This window comes from Montipora foliosa, chromosome 8 (genome assembly GCF_036669935.1).
Source record: "Montipora foliosa isolate CH-2021 chromosome 8, ASM3666993v2, whole genome shotgun sequence".
Taxonomy (NCBI): domain Eukaryota; kingdom Metazoa; phylum Cnidaria; class Anthozoa; order Scleractinia; family Acroporidae; genus Montipora; species Montipora foliosa.
This window is the reverse complement of record NC_090876.1, coordinates 17,082,327-17,099,904: the sequence shown is the minus strand read 5'-3', so window position 1 is coordinate 17,099,904 and position 17,578 is coordinate 17,082,327.

Below are 17,578 nucleotides of genomic sequence, written 5' to 3'. Positions count from 1 at the left end.
CAGATAAGATTACAAAACATCCAAATTTGCTTGCAATTAATAGCTCAGTTTCCAAAGATCCGGCAAGAAACACTGCAGCGCTCGCATGCTCGAATGCTATGAATTTCTATGCAAACTACTTGCAACATTTAGTCCATCTTGCAGTCCACTGAATCTGTTCCTTCCGCAATACGGCATCTTGAAGTGTGAATGAAGCCCAAGAATTACTGGCACTAATATTTTAGCGCAATATTTTAGCGCCTGATGTTGATCAGTTTTGAAAAGTCGGTAGAAAACTTAATGCAATGAACAAAGGAATAAATAACTAAATAAATAATTTAGGCCCCATTTACACGGCAGAAAAATTTTGGCACGGCTCGGATGAAAAAAGTACGCGTACCCAAAAAATTGGTTCGGCACGGATAGATTTTGTCGTGTAAACGACTTTGCCCCATCCGCACCGGACCAAAATTTCACCCTTGCTCGGACCATGTCGAGAGGAAGTTCGAGCACGGGTAAAATTGTTACGCGATCCTGAAAATGTAGCCCAGCTCGGATAAGCTGTCCGGTGTAAACAATTAGCCGTGCCGAGGCAACTTTTCTCTGATGAGCCTCCGTGCCTTTGGTCAGCACCGATTGGGAGAGCATGTGCAAGTCGACCCACGATTCACTCAAAATGACGCATAGCGGGAAGACGCTGCAAAGTCTCCAGGAAAATCTCGCTGGGTAGCACGGAAGGACCAAGATGTTAACTGAAGAAGAGACAATTATGTTCAGCTTAGAAAATGCTAAGACGCCGAAGGAAAAACGGGCGGGCCTACAAAAAAAACGTCTTAATACTAAAACCGGCAACGTATTTGTTTTGTTTTTGTATCTGCTAACAACAAAATTCGTTTCTTTATATAGGGATACAGTTTAAATTAGAAAGTCCCATTAACAAGTGGAAAAAGCTGAAACAGCAATATAAGCAACTTCATGATAAAGTGAAACGAAGTGGGACTGAACGTAGGAAGAAATGGAAATTCTTTGATGACATGGATCAAATATGTGTTCACAAGGATAAATCTTCTCCCGCATTCTTATTGATTCAGTTCTACCTGATGAGGGTGCAGGTTAAGTATTTCTTATGTCTATCTGGTGGGGAATGGCCTACATGGTATAATTATGTAAATAACAGGATAATGACCTCCCTTATGCTAGGCTCAGCCGTTTGAGTGACTCCATTTCAAGCTTTTAGACTTTCATGTAAGCTTATGTACACCTTGTAACTTTTTTGCACAACTGAACATTGCATAGAAGTATGCACTTTAAAAATTATTATTATTATTATTATTATTATTATTATTATTATTATTTAGCAGTATAAACGTTCGTATGCTAGCTTAGCACATAGCTCAATAGGGCGCTATTGCGTAACCTAAAGGCTGTAAATTAACCTGAATATGTCTAAAAGGTTCGTATCTACATACATCTATCTGTATATAAACGAATTACAAAGGTTAGCTTCGATTCTTGAAAAGGTAGAAATGTAAAATGAATATCTTCAGACCTATTAAAACAATAATATTAAAGCTTCCAAGACGATTCCACTTGCAAAAATAAAAAAAATTAAAAATAAATAAAAATAAATTGATCCTAAATAATTGTTCTGTTGTCTCTGACGGGGGTTAGTATCTACTTATGTTAACACTTTGAAAAATCTCGCAATGTTCAGACTTTCAGACAAAGCGACCTTCTGCATTTTCAACAATACTTCTTTACCCCTTTTAACTCCTACAAGACTTCGGATGGTGCTCTCCGGTTCCTCACTATATCCTCCTAACACGTCCATTACGATGTTAAACTTGATATCCAGGAAACTGTCTCTTCAATTCCAGTCGCAATGGGGCATACTTTTCCGTCTTCTCGCAGCTCTTGCTCTCCCTGTTGTTTATCCAAGGACAGCTCATCTCCAGCAAGATGACAGATTTTGCTGTGCTATCCACTATTCGGGCGTCAATTCTGTTAGCTCTCACCGTCACAAGATCTGCATAAACAGGGACATCCCAGAAGGCTTGCGCTCCGTCATTTTGATAGAAAAAAAGTCACAAAAGGTTAGCACATGGAACTGAGGGAGAGAAGAAAATTCATATTGCATTTATCCAGTCAGTTTCAATGTTTCCCTCTATTCAGATTTGGAAAGCGGAACAGGTGATGATAGCGAAATTGGCTCTGATGATGAAGTGGCAAGTGTGCATGATGAAGAGCAAAGGAAAGATACAAATGACGTGTTTGCAGAGGGATGCAGTGAAATTGCTAAACGCAAACTGGGGCTGCAATAGAAGAGGAAGAATTAAAACCTTACGTCAAGAAAAGCAAGGTTTCCAAAAAAGAAAGGAAGATTAAGCTTGAGAAATCTATTGCTGTGTTAAGCGACAGCTTTAAGGATGCTGCTGAACGGGAAATGGATATGCTGAGGAAGCTTGAACAGATGCGAGTCAAAGAAGTGTTGGAACATGAGATACTCTTGAAGGAACTGGATAAATGAAGAGAGGAACGACAACATGAACTGATGTTGCTAAATCTTTTAAATAACAATAGAAATGATGGATTTTTATAAAGAGAACAACTCCAGCTCCAGTGGCACTGAAAACAGTTATTTTGAGCCTTGAAACCAAAGTTCTAAAAGCTAGCATGTAATGGCCTGTAGAAAGATCTTTCTTCTTAAAACAATTTGTTGTTTCCTGTTCAGCTAAGAATATGAATCAGTAGTATTAACAATTCTATTGAACTGTAAAATAACGTTGTTTTAATTATAAGCTGTGACAAAGCCAATATAATTTCCTAGTTACTCTGTTTACCCTTTTAAGAAGTCAATTTTGTAAAACAAAAATGTTGAACAGTAAAGTCGACACTGACTAATATGAAAGTTTGCATGTTGCTTATAAAGATATATCATGGTGTTTATATTCTTCCTGGCAAAATATTTCAAATAAAGTTGCTATTATAACGATAATTAAACCACAGTGTTTTAACCTGGCTACTACAAATGTACCACTGTACTTTACATGCCGAACTCAACATATCGTTTTAATTTCAGTTACAGATTGATCCAATTCAAAAATGAAATTATTCCACTGCTAATGGAGGGAAACCTTGGACACACAGAACTATTCTTTCCCCCCCCCCCCCCCCCCGAAGTTTTCCATATACATTGTTTCCAATTTCTCCATTTCTCCTGGGTATTAGAGTCGTTTCAAGAGAAATCGAACACAATGACTGGCCAAAATTGGGGGGGGGGGGGTGGGGGGGGGGGGGAGGGAGGGGGCTAACAAGGCTCATTATGGCCTACGTGAAAATGGTGAATGAGGAAACAATTCAATTTATTCACTACCACTACCAAGTGTCCGGCCCTCAGGTGTCGTTAAAATACTGCGAGAGCATCTTGAATGTTGGAGCCATCTCTTTCCCTCTGATTTGCCAAGGGATCTTGTCAGGCTCTTCAACAGCATTATGCACATCCTCAAGCCATTCTTCTAAAAAGTCATTCTTCCTCAATTCACAAATGTGTGAAGTATGCATGAAGCAGTCAACAAGTAGCATGCAGACCTAACGGCCATATCTATATGCGAAAACGTCGGAAACGTCCCTTCTATCTACCTAAGGTGTCTTCCGCAGTCATACATGCTCTGCTGAGCCGGTAATTGAAATTCCGTTTCCAGATGGGTGTGTTTTGGTTTTTTGGATAAACGTTTATTAGCCAGTAGTCCAAGAGAGGGTAGGCTTGGTCCCCAAGAATCAAAGGCCATAGCAACACCAAGTACTGTTTCTTTGATGCTGGGATCAAAAAGTTGCCCATTGCATCCACGATTATAAAGCTCTGAGTTGGACAGCACTCCAGCATCTTGGACACTGCCTGGCCAACCAATGACGACATCTCGACACTAATATTTGGAATCCACCCAGTGCCTGCATCACTATATATACTGTGATACGATTTTCTGTTTATGTAATCAGTACGGTTTTCCAGCGAAGCTTGTATAGAAATATGGGTACCATCGATAGCACCTGCACATGATGGAAATCCTCATTTCTCTTTGCACTGCCTCATAACTTCCCTCAACTCTTCCCCTTTAGGTACTTTAGGAATCGTTTCTCAACTTTTTTGTTATAGCTTTACAAACATCTCTTATACAAAGACAAACGAAAGACATGGAGACACCGAATAAGTTTGCTATTGTTCTGTAATCCGCAGTGGAACTCGTGTAATAGAGGGTTATTGCTGTCCTCTTCCGTGGAGAGTCGGCTTTACGCATTGGAGTGTCGTTTCGAACAATTTCGTCCTGAGTCTCTCTGACAATGTAGTCGAACTTTGACTTGGAAACGCGAAAGCTGTCATACCACTCTTTTTTCGTAAAAGCCGTCTTCACTATCTCAAACGTACCATTGACCACTTCGTGTCAGTGTCCAAAACCGTCGCTCAATAGAAGTACAAGCGAGAACCCACAAAATAAATAACAACCTGTACCTCTGCCTTTTTCTATTCTTCTGTAAAGCAGTCGAGAGAAAGGTAGATTTCCGTATTTTCTTCTGGAAAACATGCGGTCTTCTAATGAGAAGAAATTCTAAGAACGTAGCGTCCGCCATATTAGCAGCATGCGCACCGGGCAAGAATCGAGTACGCTGGCCGAGATGTTGAGCCTTTTACGCGTAACAAAACTCAATTTTACATCGTTTAGCACGGTAGAAAAAAAAGGACGTGTAAATGGCTAATGAGTACTATTTTTTTAGGTACGCGTACCACTTTTATCCGAGCAGTGCCTAAAATTTTCTGCCATGTAAATGGGGCTTAAATTTGCGAAATTGGCACATAAATTTTAGACAATGTGTGTGTCTGTTGACGTGTAAACTGATTTCTTTCCTTAGCGAGATGATATATAACACGCTTTCCCGGTAACGCTTCGAGTATTTTGATCAGCTTTTGCTCGCTGATTAAAAGAAAAAAAGTTTTAAAAAAAGTATAGAAAAAACTTATAATATCCTAACAAACAGATAAGAAACTGGCTCATAACCACCCTGACATCGTGTCTGTAGACAAAGAGAACAAGACTTGCCTCATCATTGATACTGCGTGAACTAATGACAGAAGCGTAGACATCAAAGAAGAGGATAAGGTCAACAAGTATCTGGATCTGGCAGTTGAGATGAAAAAGCTGCGGAAGATGACGAGTGCAAAAGTAATCTCCTTTGTTATCGGAGCACTGGGTACTATTCAGAAGAGACTGGAGGACTACCTGAGAAACATAAAAAATGAAATTGAGTTGGTAGCATTTCAAAGAACAGTCTTGCTGGGATCAGCAAGAATCCCCCTAAGAGTCCTTGAAGTTGGAGGTAGCTTGTAACGACCTGATGATGGGACTCAAATTTCTGTCATTGACATTCCTTACTACCATGAGCTTCCAATTGGTCGACATTTTTTGCAAGATCTTTTTGAAGAATGCCAATTTAAGGTGTTAAGAAAGAGCCATTTGATTGCTTAGCCTACGAAATGCTCAAGCCTAATTTAAATATCCAGACGGACTCAATACGTGCCAAACTTTTTGTTTAATTTCCGTTGTTCCTTTTTTTCACTATACAGGCTCCTTATCAATTATTGTTCTTTTAGTCTATATAGTTTGACTTGATGATGGCGTTTAGCTACCTTCGAAACGTCGTCGTTTTTTTAACAAAGTTCTCAACTGAGTTTTTAGTATTTTTAAAAATGTTTAGATATGTTCTTTGGCATTTTTTTCATAGTTAAATGTTTTCCAAAATCACTGATGATGATAATAATAATAATAATAATAATAATACTAATCATAATAATAATAATGATAATATTAATAAAAATAATTATGATAATAATAATAATCATAATCATAATAATAATACTGATAATAATAATAATGATGATTTTGATGATTATGATAAGTTCTATTGAAGTATCCATTGTACTTAGAGCTGGGCGTTAGGTGGATATCAAATCAATTGTTTGAGGAGAGGGGAAAACAAGAATACTTCATTAGTGCCCCAGCGCTAAATAAAGTTGCCTCTTTAATAAACTTTATTATCATTGTTATTGTTATGTAATCAAGTACCTTTTTCATAAGGAAATAGTTTAAGGAAACGAATAGCGTTATGCCAATCGAATAGTATTAGCTGGAAGAACGTCTGCCCCTTGTATCGCCACTACTACATAAAATAGATGAGGTCCACGGCTACAGTCAGGTTCAGGTTTCCGCCTCTGGTAATCTGAAAGGATTTGTCTGTCCTGCAATGATTAGAAGAAAAAACATGAAAAACACAGAGAAAAAACATGAACAAAATCCACCAAAACTCTTCCTGTCCATTTTAATGAAGATGTGAGTATCAAACAGCCACTTTGCATATATTCCTTGATGGTGTCTACCACTAGTCCTTACCGGCCAGTATTTGTACATAACAATTTTGTTGTACCCTTTTCCAATCATATTATTGCCATAGGGAAAGCACTTGGAGGAAGAAAGGAATGTAAAATGTCCATTAAAATATAAATTTCCGGGCAACTCTTTACACACGATCCAAAATCATTCACTGAATGTCAGAAACCGATCCCTTCGGGTACATCTACTATAAACAAGAGCTATTCTGATTACAGCAAAGATCGTAACTTCTAAAAAAAAAAGGTTTCCGGAGTGGTGCAAGTCCAGCAAATTGAACCTGAAGGAAATGTTAGCCTTTAAATAAAGCCCACAAGGAAAAAAATCCTGCAATGAATGTCCTATTCGAAACTGATACATAGAGAAAAAAAAAAGGATCAAGTCTATTTAAGTTTATTTAAGGACGTTCGAGCCAAAATCTTCCTACGGTGAAATTTTCTTCATTTCTAGCCTAGAGTTAGATGATAAAGTACTTACTCCAAAAACAAAAATAAAATTGGGGGTCACCGACTTTGTTTCGGAGAAAATGGCAGTGTAAAAATGCCTTAATTTCGAGAAATCTGTCATAATAGCCTGATCTGCTCATCCATCGAAAATCATAAAAATAAACGGTTCAAGAGAAAATGAGGGGACAGAGAGGGAGGCTCCCGGTCCAGCCCTTGGGATATGTCATGTCCACAAAAGTTATTTTTGAGACGAGCGGAAGTCTTTGTTATAGCGGAAGTCTGTCTTCCGAGACGTCCGCATGCAGGCCAACCTTGGTCTGATATTTGAAAGAAAAGCAAAGATTTCATGTAATGGCGGACGAAGTGGGCTTAACGTCTGCATGCGGACGTCTCAGAAGACAGACTTCCGCTAGAACAAAGACTTCCTCCCGTCTAAAAATAACTTTCGTGGACATGACATATCCCGGCCAACACCCTGAGCCTCCCTCTCTGTCCCCTCATTTTCTCTTGACAGTTAGAGTGAAGGTTTTAGGCAGTCGTCCTCTTCATTTGGTTAGTGTTTTGTATAATATCTCTCTATTGCCGTCTGGAGTGTGGTTTTTGTGAAATTTAATAGCTGGTTGTTTCCATGCAGGTCCGAGAACAATACTGCTCTATTTTCACGAAAGTAAAGGAAAAGAACTTCAAAAAAATGCATTCATTTTGAACTTAAGTTCGTAGGGTAAGAAAAACATTAAAAAAAGAAAAAAAACAGCCCATTAAATTTACGCAACGGTTCGTCCTCGAGTTTTCCAAACTTTCAGCCACTACTCGATCAGGAGCTACCTTTTCCAGAGCTTTTCGATCCTCCCGCTCACTTCTCTTTAACGTTTCATGATGATTCGGAAATAAACGTGCCATTCTTTTGCAGGCCGGGAATGTTGTCCCCGGCGTTTTTGTCGCTATGTTATTTTAACTAATGCTTCTGAAAAAAATATTTTTGAAAATCAAGTAGACTAGTGCACGACTGATAAAACAACGCGAACATCAGTCGTACAGCAGTCTACTTGACTTTCCTAAATATTTTTAATCAATTTTGACTGATCACGATCTTCTCTGATCCAACGCTGTGTAAGACTTATCGTCCACGGTTTCTACAAAGGTTTTAAAACCTCAACGTCACTAATGCTCAAACTAATGCGTGACATATTACAGCCGCGTTACCTCCACAGTAACGTTGCGCACAAACAATTAGCCCGACCGTCCTTAAGTAAACGAGGTGGAAGAGCTGCAGCATCTAGTAATATCGGAAAGTTATTACTTCGACTCCAGCTAGGGCTCAACTTCAATTACTAACTAAGGGTCATATTCCAAAACAATTTCAATTCGTTTTCAGATGTATGATAAAATTAAGAGTAGGAAAAGACAAAATAGAACGCCAGGCAGTTCAAATGTTTGGGGAGAATTCTGGGGATCGGATGGAAGGAGAGTTGACAAATGTCGGGTACGATGAATAGGAACAGCATAAGCGATGAACTGAGAAGACGCCATATTTTAGCTACCATATGGTTTCTGAGAGGGATGACCTCTGAGCACAAATTTTTTGAAAACGAACAAAAAAATGCAAGCTTGGAAAAAGATGTCGGCGGTGAAATCTGTTCTCAGGTTCAACCGTTTTTATTTAGGTTAGCTGGTGGTCCTCATTTTACCTGGATTAAATACGCACGCAGATGAATTTAATACACTTTTTTGGAGCCAAAATTAAGCCTAGTGGGTCAGGTTAGGATTAATTTTGGTTATTATACCTGAATATCAATAGCCCCACTTTCGATATATTAAAATTCAGTAACAAACAAAAGGCATCATCTCGAGGCTCTGGGGAATAAATGTAAGGATTTGTATGAGTTTGTTACCCATAGCCTCGAGATGACACCTTGAGCGTTTACCATTTGTCAACAAAAACCTAAAATTCCGGTTGGAAATTCAAATGGTACAGCTCATTCCATGCCACCGGAAAGTTTCCGAAAACTAATTGAGTTATCCAGTGGATTGTGATTTATCTGGCGGATAGCGTAATCCATCGTTTGAACAGCTGGGGCCTGGAGAATCCCATATTAATTCCCGGTAAGTACACGCTATTTAATATTTTTAAATATTAAATAACGTTTTCAGGTGTTTTCTGATGCCCATATCTTGCCCTCGTATGGCGGTCAATGATGTTTGAGTAATCTTGTAGACCCTCGTAATCAAATCGGCTCGCTCTTCGGGAGGAAAGACAAACAGCAGACTGTGCACAGCGGTTGCAACCCAGCCAAAGTATCTGAGCATGCGTATCCGCTTGTGTACGAGCAAAATGGTGCAGATAATGGTGCTAGTAGAGCAGAACTCGCTCCGTTGTTGTGAAAATTAAGTATATTTTGGCTAAAAATGTTGTTATTCACACCGAGAACTGTAAACTAGAATTACTGTTGGATTTTTCAGTACCCAGGTGGAGACGAATATTCGTAGAATGTGTGGCATAGATGAATCGAGTAGACGCAGAGGATTTGCAGATTTTTTCCTGGAAGTGTTTTACACCGATTTCTTTGAAGGAAGAAAATCAGAAAAGCCCCCTTTGTGCTTAGAACTAAAGAAAGAATTGGAAATGGTCCAGAGGGCTTCGTGGACGTCGTTGTCTGTCAAGATGATTGAACGCCAAGTCATGTTTCAGAAAGGCTCTGTAAGACCAGCCTGTAAACATCGTGTTTAAACAGAGATCGCCCTGCGTGCCAGAAACGGAAGTCCCACAATACGGTCATGCACGTCATCAGGAAAGCAACTGCCACAGGAAAAGATCGTAAATTAATCCAATGACTCTGGGAGTGACAAACAAGAAACTTTGCCAAAAACGCTTCTAAGGTTGAGAGAATTGCTGTTACAGACAAACGATACAAGGCTGTCAAAAGATGGAAAAATAATTGAATGGCTACGATGTGGGAAATTTCCGAAATTGGACGACTGTAAAAGGACTGCCGCAGGTCCGTGATTTCAAATACTCCCGGCGAGTTCATAATTGTAAGCACAGCAGAAAATACATATAATTTTTAATCCTACCAATTCCTCACGTCACACTTGCGTATTTGCGTAATGGACGATACGCCCCTGATATTCCATTCAATTGATACGTTACTGTCTCTCAGTCAGCAGAATAAAGAGAGCTACATTGAGACCGTACGTAGAATGAAAGTATCATTATCGTTAGTAAGTTAACGATATGTTAACTTACCTAACGACATGGAAGTTTTTTTTCGTTGCTACTGCATAAACTACGAACGGCTCAGATAAATAGACTCTCTACAGCCGCGATGATATCGATATTGTTCTGGAATAAACTCTCCTGTTATAGCAAAGTAAGTGTTAAGTGTTGCCATTTAAAATGTGTTTTGCTCGATATGGTTGATTTCCTCTCTTAGGAAGTTTTCATATCACTTGTTTACGGTGAAATGCAAAATACGCACATGGTGTTGCAAACCTCACAATCATTTTGTGTGTTTTCTCGGACCACGGGCCTTAATCACAACGCGGCCATGTTGAGTCCCGAGGGAATGAAACTTTTGTTTCTGCAAACCGAAACTCGTTCCCAAATATTTCAACTCGAGGCTCGGAGTACGAAATCTATTTTCTATGGCCAATATGGCGAATAAGGCCCATTGCGTGTTGTTAAAACAACGCACATTGATGTGTTTGAAACATTTAAAGATATTTTTGCCCCTGTGTGTGATTATGCTGGAAATGTAGATCTTAACAAGTGTTGTTGAAATCCAAAAAGAAAACTGGGGGTAGCCACGAATTTTTCAAAGACAATTCATGAATAATATTTGTAAAAAGCTTTAAAATACAAAGCAATGTATGGCGTTCTTTCTCAAATTGAAGCTTAATTATCTCTCAAAAATGTATGGTTACCCCCAGTTTTCTTTTTGGATACCAAGAGTACTTACTAAGATCAACTTTCTCCTGATAGTTTTAAACCGCGCAAAAATATCCCTGTATTAGTAACAATCACCGATAGGAAATCCGAGAATCTCGAGATAGTAGGCACCGTCCTTAAACACTCCTAATTTAGTGGCACATGCGATATTATCATTTGAAGACCCAAGAACTAATGGAACGAAATACAGTGAAAGCAACTGAAGTTGAGCTGTCCTTGCAACAGCTATTTTTTGGTGTTGGACATTGACTGATATCAAGGCACCACTTTCTGTAAAAATATCTCAGTATGATGCAAAAACTCAAGAATCACTTTAGAGAAATATTTCGCAAATGACTATACTGATTCTGTACTAAACTTAAGCTTGATAAGACAATTGTGCAGAAATTACTAGATTGCGTATCCTGTCTGATTAATATTGAGCCGTGAAAACATTCCATCGTGTCGTACGCTTGCCTGGTTTATCATGTGGAACGACGAGGAAATCAGCGACAGCTGTTCTCACGTGCAGTTTCCTCAGGAAGATTAATAAATAGAAATTAAAAATAAAATAACAAAAAAGGAAAGAAAGAACAAAAAGAAGGCTGTTTCTTCCTCATCGGTCCATGGAAAATTTTATTCCCTTGTCCACAAAAGAACAGTAGGTTCCTCAAGTTGTCAGCAGCAATATACGGGAAGCTTTTTTTTTTTTTGCTTTTATTTAGTTGCACGGAGGAAGCCATACCTGGTACGACATCACATGTCCAAAATAAATGAATCATAAATGAAAATTCTTCAAGAACTGCGCTGTGTACTTGGAAATATATACTAACATGATATATATACTAAAACAGTAGATAGCGTCGAACACGCGCTCTGATTGGCTACTCAAATTCCGGATATCCTTTGTTATAATCCATCAAATATTTTCGCTCGCGCGCGATTGGTCTAAACGCGTCACGTGGGCGAATATTTCCCAGCTAAAACTGGGGAATATCCGAGGATATTCCCCAGTGATATTCCCCAAATTTAAAACCGACTTCAAGGATTCAAGTCTCACATTAAAATTAATGTTAGGATGGCAGAACGATTTGCTTTCGTAACAGAAGAAGAGATAAACCTGCTGGTCGATAGAGCGGTACCAGAAAACACCAAAAACTCCACTTCATACGCTGTTAACGTTTTTGACGGTAAGCTGTTTGTAAATCGTATCCGTCACTTGTATCCACACAATTAAAAAAGTATGTTTGCCTTTCACTGAACTGTTGTACTTTTTTCCCGAGCATATTCTTTGAATGACACGACTTTGACGTGTTGACATATGACGGACTGGCAGATCCCGCTTGTTGAGAAAAGTATTTGAAGGATAATAAACACAATAGCCTCTATTTGGCTTTAAAAATATGCTCGGATATTTGTCCTTGGACATTATTTGTTCCTCGAAGCTCACAGTTTTCTTCGAGCTTCGCTCTCGGAAAACTGTTCGCTTCTCGGAACAGATAATGTCCGCGGACAAATATCGGAGCATATTTTCGCGCCAAATGAAGGCTATTGTTTATCTATTCAACTCCGAGCAATTCGCGCGGAATTTGCTCACGAATATGTTGTAATCTTTGCAGGAATAATTTAGTTAAAAACATCTTTTTGTGCTATATTATCTCACTGTTTTAGTATTACTAAAATAACTTTTCACCTCAGTGTCAAGCAGCTTCCCGGCTCTGTAAAATATCCACCCCTAGCCATTTCTGCACCGATAAATTAAAGACGGGTTAAATTTTATGTGAGCGGCATTCTATCCTCAAAATCATTTTTTGATCAGTGCCTAAACTGTGAACATGACTGAGATGATAAAGATCGTGAACTCCTATATTGCGCAGTTATTACTTTGGGAGGAGTTTGGGTGTCTTGGAGGTAATTGCACTCGCATCCCATTAATGTGATCTTGGTCCGCTTCCGGACTTGTGGCCATGTGTGGTTTAAGTTTTTTGGTGGTTCTTTACTCTGCTCTGGCAACGTTTCCCGGTTTTCCGCTCCCCTTAAAACCGCTCTATATACCTCTACTACAAGTCAAGAATCGCTTAAGAAAATTATTTCTGATGTATAATCCTATTCTTTGCCCAAAAAAAAAATATATTTTTACGAACACTCCCTGACCAGCACGAGCTGCAAAACATTCCGGCGTCTTTTGCACTTGCGTCTTTCATTGATAAATGTCTTTCCATTTTTTTTAAGGAACGAGGGAAGTAAAGAAACAGATCTATATTCTGCGGCAATCGATTAGTACATATTGTGTAAAAATGTATAAGGTGGAGATACATCATTTAAATACTACTACTGAGTTGTTAAAAAAAAATAGAGTAAAAATTTGAGACGAGCCGCTTGTTTTCGCAGTGCGCATGTATATGATTTTGCCATCAGCTCGTGCCTTTAGCTATGCGCAACAGCTTTCACTCGAATATTTTCATGGACAGTCCATTCAGATTCACTGCAAAGATATAGATAGCTTAATCCTCCTTTATTATGAGTACGACGGTAACCCCCTTTTTCCTTCTCTCATTTTGTTCGTCAAGGGCCCGGGGAAAATAGGCAAATATGCATGGGGCAGTCGTTTTTGACAGGTTTTGACATGGTGAAAGCCATACCGGGTGTGGTGGAAATTTCAATTGCAAGTCCGTATCCCTGAAAGAATTGCTTGGAAGTGTATTCTTCATTAGCCAACTTTTCATTAAGGACGGGGATAACTCATTAAAACCTTATTATCAGCATCCAATGCTTTTTTTGGAGAATCGTTGTTTACATTTTTCTTCATTAGCACAAGAATATCGTTTTCCAACGAGTTGGCCAAGAGTAAAGGGCCAAGAGTAAAGTGCTGATTATTGAAAGTGCATTGAATAATTTTTGAACCCGATATACCAGATAATCTCTGAGCAATGATGCCTTGAAAATGTTACAAAAAAAATGTATAATTATATGGGATCATTAGCGCTTTTGCCACCCAAGTATTTATCAGTTTTTTTGTGGATAATACCCGACTGACTCGTCATCAAAGTTAAAAGGCTTCAAACTGGGGATTTTACTAAGTTTAACATGTCCTTTTACCCTTTGAAGTCAATTTGTAAATAGCAGGATGCCTTTCGCGAGCCAACTCTTATGTTAATGAAACAACTGATGTACACAATGACTTCAGCAAAGATTCCCTCATACAGTAGAACTCTCAGAGTCACCTTTGTGTTCGTTTCGTGACTATTCCGAAGAAATCCCTCTAGCTCTGTTCATACCTCATCAATAATCAGGGTGTACTTATGACTGGAAAATCGAAGATGAATGAAATAGGCCAATTTTAATATTGAGATGGTAAGTGACAACGTGATCATACTTGGTTTTGCTAAGGCAAGACCACATTTTGTTGCTTGTTAATCATACTATTAGCAATACAAGCAGGTAATGGGTTTTTGTCGGAAACGGTAAACAAACCTCTGAGCCAGCCTTAGGCCACCTTATTAGAAAAGCTAATTTGTAATGTGACGAGTTCTTTGAACATTAGCTACATTCTCAGACAAAATTGAAACAATTTACAATACTTCTCCCTCCCGTAATGTTTAAACTCGTGTTAAAGCAACATTGTGAGGGAAGAGTGAGCTGCGAAAGCTTCAGATCTGTGTAGAGTCTGTATAGTCGTGTACTGTTCCAACGAATTTTGCCACAGACTGTAGTTAAAAATAACAAGAAGCTAAAACGTCAAGAGCACAAATGGCGTATTGTGACTAATTCTCCCCTTTAGGATATTGGGTCACTTTGAAAATATTTATGAAATTAGTTTATCTATATTGGATTTCGTTTTACTGATTTTTTGTCAGTATCTCGAGCTCAAAGATAGAGCTTCTAATATTGCTAGTATAGCAATGTCTTTAAAACTGCTCTGGAAATGCTATTCGGCGTAACCTATTCAGTGATTAGCCAGTTCTTTTTAAAGGTTCCCATGTTGTCGGTCACATACGGGCACAGGTTGAAAAATCCGTTTTTACCTAGGTTAAATTGGTGACCCTCTCACTTCACTTATTGAATATGCACTATACCTAGTTTAAGCAGCTTTTAACGTTAACCCTCCGAAAAGGATTGGAAACGCCTCTGATCCCTCGAGCTCTATCTTACGCATCTCAACCCATCTTCTCAATGTTTCGTATTATTTATCGGTTTCTGAATTCAATGAAGTTTCTGAATTCTGAATTCGGTTTCTGAATTCTGAAGTCGGCTTCCATTGATACCAGCCTCGTAGCTGAAGGAACTACCGACGTTAAATAAAGTTACTTTACCTTACTTTACCTTTAAATACTTATCCATTCGGGCCATCTTAACATTACAACATAATAATTGATTGGGAGTCTCCAGGCCCCAGCTGTTCAAACGATGGATTACGCTATCCGCCAGATAAATCACTATCCACTGGATAACTCAATTAGTTTGCTGGTGTTTATTCAGTGGATAGTGATTTATCGGGTGGATAGCGCTGTTCATCGTTTGAACAACTTGCCTCAGGTCTAAAGTCCTGTGTCTTCGTCACTACTCTGAAACGACGAACATGGCCAGCCCAACATAGTTCTTTTCATTATTTACTTTTCTATAATAAGTGTTAAAGTCAACAGCACACTTTCGATACATTAAAATTCAGTCCTAAACAAAAGGGGCGTTTACCATTTGCACTGAAAATCCGGTTGGAATGGAACGGTCGTAATGATGCAGGATTTTTCCGGTGTGGCATTTCGCCAGGCTCGAGTCTCGCGGCTGGAAAAAAACAATAACAAATCAAAATGGCGACTGCATTTGCGGTGTGGAAAGGCGTGAAAAGAGGCCGAAGTAAACTGGGTCGAGTGGGACTTCCGGTCATTTGGGTTGGAACGGGAAAAAGGAATACGTCTGAGGATTTCTATCTTTTTCGGAAACTTTCCGGTGGCATGGAATGAGCTGTACCATTTGAAAATCCAACCAGAATTTTAGGTTTTTGTTGACAAATAGTAAACGCTCAAGTTGTCATCTCGAGGCTCTGGGTAACAACTCAGACAAATCATTCCATTTATTCCCCAGGGCCTCGAGATGATGCCTTTTGTTTGGGACTGAATTTTAATATATCGAAAGTGGGCTATTGATATTCAGGTATAATAACCAAAACTAGTCCTAGCCTGATTCTATTTTTTCTCTAGGTATAATTTAGTCTCCAAAAAAGGTTTAATTCATCTGAGCGCGTATTTAATCCCGGTAAAATGAGGATCACCAGTTAACCTAAATAAAAACGGTTGAACCTGAAAACAGATTTCACCAGCAAATCTATTCCAAGCTTGTATTTTTTTGTTCGTTTTCAAAAAACTTGTGCTCAGAAGGTCGTCCCTTTCAGAAACCATGTGGTCGCTGAAATATGGCGCCTTCTCAGTTCATCTCTGATGCTGTTCCTATTCACCGTACCCGACATTTGTCAACTCTCCTTCCATCCGATCCCCAGAATTCTCCCCAAACATTTGAACTGCCTGGCGTTCTATTTTGTCTTTTCCTACTCTTAATTTTATCATACATCTGAAAACGAATTGAAATAGTTTTGGAATATGAACCTTCCCCCCCGCCCCCACCCCCACCCTCCTTAGCCCCCCTTAGTGACGAATGTCTGTTGACGAGCAGCCAAAGTGTATCTTTAACCAAACTAAGAACATGGCGTCATAAGTTATGTGTGCTCGAGGTAATTAAGGCTATAGAAGAACAATCACTGTCCCGGCTCCTCAGCTGAGATGTCCTTATTTAGGAATTTATCTGTTCCGGACGATTCTATATGTGCGATATGGTGGATCCGAATACACTTTTCCAACCGCCTCCTAAGCAACTCACTGCTCCTGACCAGCTTCTCGAGTGGAAGCATGAATTTGATTTTCACCGGTTTTCACGTCATATCCTAATCGCTCTTGGCAGAGAAATCGTCGCACAAGTGACGGCAAACGTTGGACGAATTTGGTGCATCGATCCCTGAAATTCCGGACATTGTCCACTGAATCTACAAGGCAGCTTAGAATACAGGAAACAAGGCTAAGGCCCATAAGATAAGGCAAAGAGGAGACAAGGCCATAGAGTACCACTCGATAATTTGGAATTTCTCCACGAGCGGCTTTCCTTGCAAATGAGTCCAAGTGGATATAATCCCCAAACCCGATCGTTGTGAAAGTAGTAAACCATGCGTAAAGGCTTTCTAAGTAACTCCAATTTTCAATTAATACCGAAAACGCACTTGTCATCAGAAACAAGATGATCAACAATGATACTGCGGATAAAAATATTTTCACTTTTACGTGCTTTGGGGTATCATTTTTTAAGAGACCAGTTTCTACTTTTATAACAAGGAACCGAATGCCACATGCCATGATTTCTCCCGCCGATTTCAGAGCCAGCATGGTCAAAGGAATACCAATGAGACAGAATATGATGGTTATGCCTTGTCCAAGTGGAGTCTTGGGTGTGATATTTCCAAATCCTGAAAGAGTCAAAATACAATTTAAGAGATTTTAATTAACAGTGTAACTCAACAAATGCAAGACCGCGGAAAGAAGTCTCCTTAATTAGAATGAATAAGGGTACAATAAGAGACCTCAAATCTCTGGATGGTATTTCAAATACTTTGAGTTTTTTTTGACAGTAACATAAAATAAATAGAGGATATTACAAGGTGGCAAGAAGATATGAATTTTATGTTTGAGTGGCAAGAACAATATCCACAAGTGAGCGCAGTGAACCAGTGAGAATTTGGTCTTGTCAAG